The sequence below is a fragment of the Oryza sativa genome, chromosome 2 (genome assembly GCF_034140825.1).
Source record: "Oryza sativa Japonica Group chromosome 2, ASM3414082v1".
NCBI classification, from domain to species: domain Eukaryota; kingdom Viridiplantae; phylum Streptophyta; class Magnoliopsida; order Poales; family Poaceae; genus Oryza; species Oryza sativa.
This window is the reverse complement of record NC_089036.1, coordinates 13,099,851-13,106,595: the sequence shown is the minus strand read 5'-3', so window position 1 is coordinate 13,106,595 and position 6,745 is coordinate 13,099,851. Positions and strand designations below refer to the sequence as shown.

The following is a 6,745-nucleotide window of genomic DNA, read 5'->3' as shown; positions in this document are numbered from 1 at the left end:
ATCCCAATTCACCTTCTCTCTGTAATTCCCATGTCCTTGCAGCCTATAAATTTCACCATTGATCCTTTGCATGTGAATATTTGGCTTTGCCTGTTGAAAAACTCAATGGAGTGGATATGATCACACTTGGAGTTGGTATAAACTATTTCATGAGTAGTGTAAGAGCATTTTGATTGTAGTGTATGTTTTGCATTTCTGGTGGTCTATCCTGTACTCGTCTAGCTGGTAGGTCAACTTTATAAGTCAATTTCCTTTTATATCATTTGGATCTGGTTGATGAACATCTTGCAACACTGGTAACTAATGATCCACCACTGTTAGTTCTTCCCTTGCACAATATGAAAACCATGTCTATGCAGATAAGAATAACATTGTTCATAGTTAATACATCCAACAATTTAAATATATTCTGAGATGAGAATGGATTATTATGTGCTTTAGCACATCATATGGTCCAGCCTGCCGGAATGCCATATTGTCCTTTTCTAAAGATAGCATGATACTTAGAATTTTAAAGATGCTTTGCTTTCCTTCCTAAAATGTTTTAGCCTGCATTTCAGAATTATAACATCATTTATTTCTGTGTATTATCATTACTTTGGAGAAAGACCTACAAAAGTATCTTAGAATAGATAGTTTTCTACTTACAAAGCGTGTTATTTCTTAGTTCCTTGAATCTAGCAGCGTGCTATTCTGCTGCACTTTGCCAATCTTTGCATTAGCTGTAGAAATTTGTCTTATATCTCTGTTGGGACCTGAATTCTCTTTGTAGTATATTTGACAGGTAATAACAAATGGTGGAATGATTGCATTTTCACTGTGCTTAGGATGGATTCATCTTTAATGCTAATTACCTGCCAACCTCTTCGGCCCCAACAAGCTCGTGGAGAAGAAGGTAACCCACCCAATCCGCAGTTTCTCTCCCAAGATCCAGTAGAGAAAAGTTTCTTGTTCTGTTTAGGAATCGATTCAATGATGCAAAGTTTTTTTTTCATGTTTGTTTGTTTGTGTGTGTGTGTGTGCAGGAAAGCAAGTTCTTCAAGTTCTTGGGGTTCATGTGGAACCCGCTGTCCTAGGTCATGGAGGCTGTGACAATCATGGCCATCGCTCTCGCCAATGGAGGAGTAAGTAGTAATGAATTTAATGATGTTTCAGAGCATGGCATGTGAGGGATTGTGAGAGGTTTGATTGAATTGATGAGGGTTGATTTGTTTGGGGTTTTCAGGGGAAGCCGCCGAACTGGCAGGACTTCGTGGGCATCATCACACTACTCATCATCAACTCCACAATCAGTTTCATTGAGAACAATGTCGTCAATGCCGCCGCCGCTCTCATGGCCCGTGTCGCCCCAAGGGCCAAGGTAATCTATGCCAATCTTTGTCTTTTGTGCAGCTGTGACGATTGTGTGTTGTGATCTCAAGCAGTACTGGCTTTTGTTTGTGGTTGATCTAGCAGACACAGGATCGAGCTCTCCTCGAGTAACTTGCTGTTGTCAACGACAACGAGGGGACGAATCGACCGCAACAGAAACGCGAAGGGTCTCAGATCCTCCTTCACCTTGTCTTTGCCGCGGTGTTCATCCCTTTCACAAGAGAGAAAAAAAAATTACCAATTCAATCGGCGACAATGGGCGCTCAACCTTGGTGGCGATTCCTCGCCCTGCTGCTTCCGCTGCTCGTAGCAGTCGTGAGTCAGGTGGCTGGCGGCGTCCAAGCCCCACCCTCATGACTCTTCTCAGTGGCCATCTCGGTGAGTTACGGGAAGAAATCTCCTCTCATCCCCGAATCTTTACTGATGCAGCATGATTCCAATTTTGTGCGGATTCTATTATGTATATGAGGATAATGGAGTTGCACAGAATGACTGATCCTTTCTCGTGTTCACGTGATCAAAGGTTGCGTGTTTCTCTGCCTGTGGATAATTTTTTTGTTTCATGAATGTGTTTACATCACTATGCAATGATAATTAAGAGGTGGCAAGGCTATGCTCAGAGGAGTTGCTTGGTTGTTCTTTGTTGCAGTCTTTTCTGATGAGCTTCAATTTTGCATACAGTGAGGGTGGCCAGATTTCTGAACATGTCGCGCAGGAGAGATGGCAGCAGCAGCTGGAGCTATGTGATGGGGAACAAGGGAGGAGGCCAGCATCAGGTGGGGAGAGGAGGTTTGGGCCTTATTATTTTTAATGAGGTGCAACCATCTGTCCATCTCACTTGTTGGTACAATTACAAGTTTTTCTTGATTTTCTTCACTGCTTATGACGGCTGAGATAAAAACTCATCGATGCAACTTCATATTTCTGATGCAGGGGTAGGGTAGTTGTCTGGTTGTTCATGTTCTAATTTACCTCATTAGTGTTGTGCTAAATCGAAGGCGAGTTCCAGTAGTGCCATTGATCATGGTACATCCCTATATCTAATATCCCCTTCCTTCATCCCATCTAATTGACCCCACAAAATCTCTATAATCATTTTCTTCACCGTTACTATTGCAGGTCATTAGGAAAATGAATCAATGATGTACACAAAAGCTTACAGATATAGTAGCATTAGACAACATATTGTTCTTGCTCATATTGTTCCTGATGTTTCAGCGTTTCTCAGTTAAATCAATAGGAACTAAGGAAGACGTAAAAAGATGAATGCGGTACTATCTTTTATTCATTTTCATCACTTCAAGAATTAATACTTTCGATAATTTGCATTTCTAACACATCTCCTTTCAAAATGTTGGATATATGACTACCATATGCTTTCCTGGTTTCTTGACCACAAATGGATAATAGTAGGTCTTGTGTCAATTCTTCCTACTTTCTTAGGGAGGTCTCCAGATTTTAATTACTTCACTTAGAGCATATTAAGAGATGTAGTTCAATGCGTTCAATAAACTATTCTAGATTATCCAATCCTAACTGTCGGAGGGTTAACCCCTCGAGCGGGGGACTGTGAGGCCCCCCTTTGTTAGTTTGGCCGGGGGCAGCGGGTGAGAATTGAAGATTTGGATGGGAGTGTGCTAGAGAGGGAGTCGGGGCTTGCCACCGTCCCATCCGTCAATCGGCCAGGCACAGTCTGGTCAAACGCTCAGCACGCCGCATTGCGTGGTGCGTCCGTTGCAGTCACATTGAAAGCAGTTAGGTGGGCACTGAGGGGCGCCCACCTAACCCCATATGCGTGGTGGCCGCGTGGAGTGGTCGGGCTCCCCCTCCCCCCCTCCCCCCCCCCCCCCCCGTGGGGGGGTGTGCCACGTGGATACTGAGGGCAGCCTTTCTCCCTCTGATCTCGGTACCCTCGGGCCCATATCACCGACACTAACATTCTACTGTTTGGTATGTTTTTCTATTCGCTTGTTCAATACTCAATTCTGCATCCTTATACATTGCTTTCATTTATCTGGTGGCATTTATATATAGATCTCTGGTGATTCTTTTAAAAATTACCTATCCATTGTTTCATCTATGTTTTGTCATGTTTTGTCCTATGGATAACCGTGACAAATTCATGCTTGAAGCGATGAAAACATACATGTAATTAGGCATTAGAAAGTACAATATGTAATTAGCCCCAGTGGCACGCCTCCTGCATATAATTTGTTTTTATTCTTTGATGATTTCAATATGCTTGTGCTATTTCCTGGGCATCAGGTGTTACATATAACCAACGAATAATAATGGGGCAAGCAATACTACCCTCTGATAGTATGATCTAACATCATCTCCCTTCTTTAGGTCAATTTTTCCCTTCTTAAAGTTGACATGTTCAGGCATTTTATTTTGCATTAATGTTTTCCGAGTATTTTACATCAAAGTTGAAACACATCTCCCATCGCGTCATTGTAATCGTCGCGAGTGAGGCTGTTGAACTTTCTGTGCATTAGTTCTTTTGTGCCCAATTGGTATATATCATTCTTTGTATATCTATTCTTCGTTTGCTTAGCATCCTTGTGGAAAGGTTTTGTGGCTGCGTAACCAAGGGGGCGGAAATTTAATACTCAAGTACCTAAATCACAAGTGCCTTGGGTAGAAAATTGATGACAAAGTTTAGATGTATCTGTTTTTGTTTTGCCGTCTGAAATTTAGATGTTTGCTTTCCAAGCTGTGAATTCTATGCTTCGATTTGATCTTCCAGCACACCACATATTATTTTTCTTTCTTGGTGGTGTTCTCCGGTGCTTGTTGAACTGAGGCTGCAGTTTATAAATTCCATCTCTAGGATTTATTGTTGTTCTTACGACCGAATTGTTTTTTTTTAGCTAGGGTAAGGATGATTTGCTGGAGCGTTACAGGCAATCATCATTTATTGGACCTTGCTTCTTGAGGAGATGCACTGTGACAGTTTTGTGGGTGCCATGTTCATTTCTTAAATTATTTTGTTATTTAGTTTGCGGATTACACTTAGTTGGATATGTTGTGTTTCATTTAATTAGTTTAGGTTTCACGTCGTTGTTGTTTACATGGTTGCTCCCTCGATGGTTTCTTACGGTCTCATGGTTTATATATATATATATATATATATATGGCGCTGATGTGTTTTCTCCTGCGTAGATTAATGCTTGCTTTTCTTTTGTTGTACAGATGAAGGAAATAGCGCATTGTTAAGCATCTTCACATGAAAGGAATTAAGGTTTTTCCCCCTTCTAGAAGAGATAGGCATCTCTGTAAATAGATCTTTCCTTTTCCAATTCTGCTTCATGATGTATTATCTGTACACAAACTATGGAGCTGTGGCATATGATCTCACTATTGTAATCGTGCTCAAGCAACCGGTTACAAGAAACTTAAATAAAGTTGCGGCCCGGTACTCTCTAACAATTGCAAGTTACATTGTCACCATCAGTTTATTAGCTGGTTGAATGAAGTCGTTGCACCCGGCGTATGAAGTTGTATCTCCTAATTATCCACTTCTTTTTCACCATCTTTCCGCCCAGGCGGCGCGCCAACGGCGCGCCCCAGGTTCTAGTTAATATAAAGAGCTTCTTACAAAGTAGCCTAGCACGCGTCAATTTCTACTAGCAAAAGTAACAGAAACCTACGGAGCTTTAGTACCAGAGCTTCATAACACCAACAAACATTTTTATCTTGGTCTTAGCAAAAAATAGTTACACGCCCTATAAACTAGGACAGAGGAAGACTAGCTGATTCTTGGGAACTGTTTGAGAGCTTTGTAGCAACTGCAGCATCTCTCATAATCTACACCTCCCAAAACATGTTAGATTGGATAGGACATACTATAGTACAACGAATCTGGATAGAGGTATGTCCAGATTAATAGTACTAGAATATCATATCCAATACACTATGTTAGTTTTTATGCGACGGAGGAAGTATAGATTCTAGATTCTAAAAATCTATATTTGTAGAATATAAAAAATAAATTAGAAGCCATTTGCTAAAAAAACAGTTTCTCCATATTCTTATGACTTTATGAACTGTGTACCAGCTACTAGCAAATTCTCATAATCTTAAAACACCTTAAGACTCTCAAGCTGCTCAAAGTAAAGCCTAAGGTACCCAAACTTTGTACTCCCTCCGGGTTGATAATACTTGTCGTTTTAGATAAGGGCACGGTCTCCAAAAAACAACTTTGACCATTATTTTTCATTATAATATGTATAAAATTGTTAACAAATATATGATCATATTAAAGTACTTTTTAAGACTAATATATACATGTAGTCACCATATTTGAAAGACAAATATTTTTTTAAAAAAAAATGAATCATAATCAAAGATTGTAAAGTTTGACTTCACCCTTATCCAAAACGACAAGTATTATCAGCCCGGAGAGAGTAGTGCTCTTGATAGGTGAACCGAGCATATACCTGCTTTAGCCATTTGATGCGAATTCCTCCCCGGGCCGAACAACAAAGGTAGCCCACGTATTTTCCCGACGAAAAAGTACACCGAAGGTCCCTCAACTTGTCACCGAGTTACAAAATTGTCCTCCAACCACAAAACCAGATATCTGGCGTCCTCTAACTTACAAAACCGAAACTAGATCCCTCGGCCGTTTTGACTCCGGTTTTATCCGATATGGCAGCTAACTCAGTGTGGGACCCACATGGACCCCATGCATCAGCCTCTTCTTCCCCTCCCCTCTCCACCTCTCTCCTCTCTTCTTCACGGGCGCCGGTTGGGGAGTAGCTGCACGGGCGCAAGTGGCAGGGGAAGGAGCCGCGCGCGGGCGGGCGGGCCACCTCTCTGAGCTGCACGGGAGGCAACCAGCAGGCGGCGCATGCCTGTTCTTCCTTCTCCTCCTCTTCTAGCCATGCGCGGGCAGTGGAGCGGCGCGTGGGCGGGCGCACGCGGTGGGAGAGCAGCTGCACGGGTGACAACACCGATTGCGGAGGCGGTGGCAGCAGCTGCCTCGCGGCCATAATCCTTGCGGCGGTAGCCATGTCTCCGATGAGGACGCTCTCCTCCAGCGCGAGCTCGACGCCGATGGTGGGGAAGGAGAAGACATCGACGAAGTGGTGCTCGCAATCAGCCCAAGAGAAGGTCGTCGTCGTAGTCGTCGTTCGCGTGCTAAGGTATATGGCAAGAGGTTCCCGCGCGCCACTCGCCTACGCGCGGCTCCTCCCCCTGCGGTCTGCGCCCGCTAGTTGCTCCCCCGCCGACGCCCGAGAAGAAGAGAGGAGAGAGGAAGAGAGGTGGAGAGGGGAGGGGATGAAGAGGCTGACACATGGGTCCCATGCTGAGTTAGCTGCCACATCGGATAAAACCGAAGTCAAAACCGCTGAGGGACCTAGTTTGC

General features: G+C 43.2%; 1 long non-coding RNA gene across 1 annotated transcript; it reads left to right on the top strand.

Annotated features, from left to right (window-relative positions):
* Positions 1-661: 661 nt before the first annotated feature.
* LOC107278532 (uncharacterized) lies at positions 662-4,803 on the top strand. Its single transcript, XR_001543111.3, has 8 exons — positions 662-895; positions 1,026-1,124; positions 1,226-1,360; positions 1,456-1,749; positions 2,053-2,186; positions 2,305-2,397; positions 2,491-2,642; positions 4,567-4,803. It is a non-coding gene; the product is annotated as an uncharacterized lncRNA (long non-coding RNA).
* Positions 4,804-6,745: the final 1,942 nt, after the last annotated feature.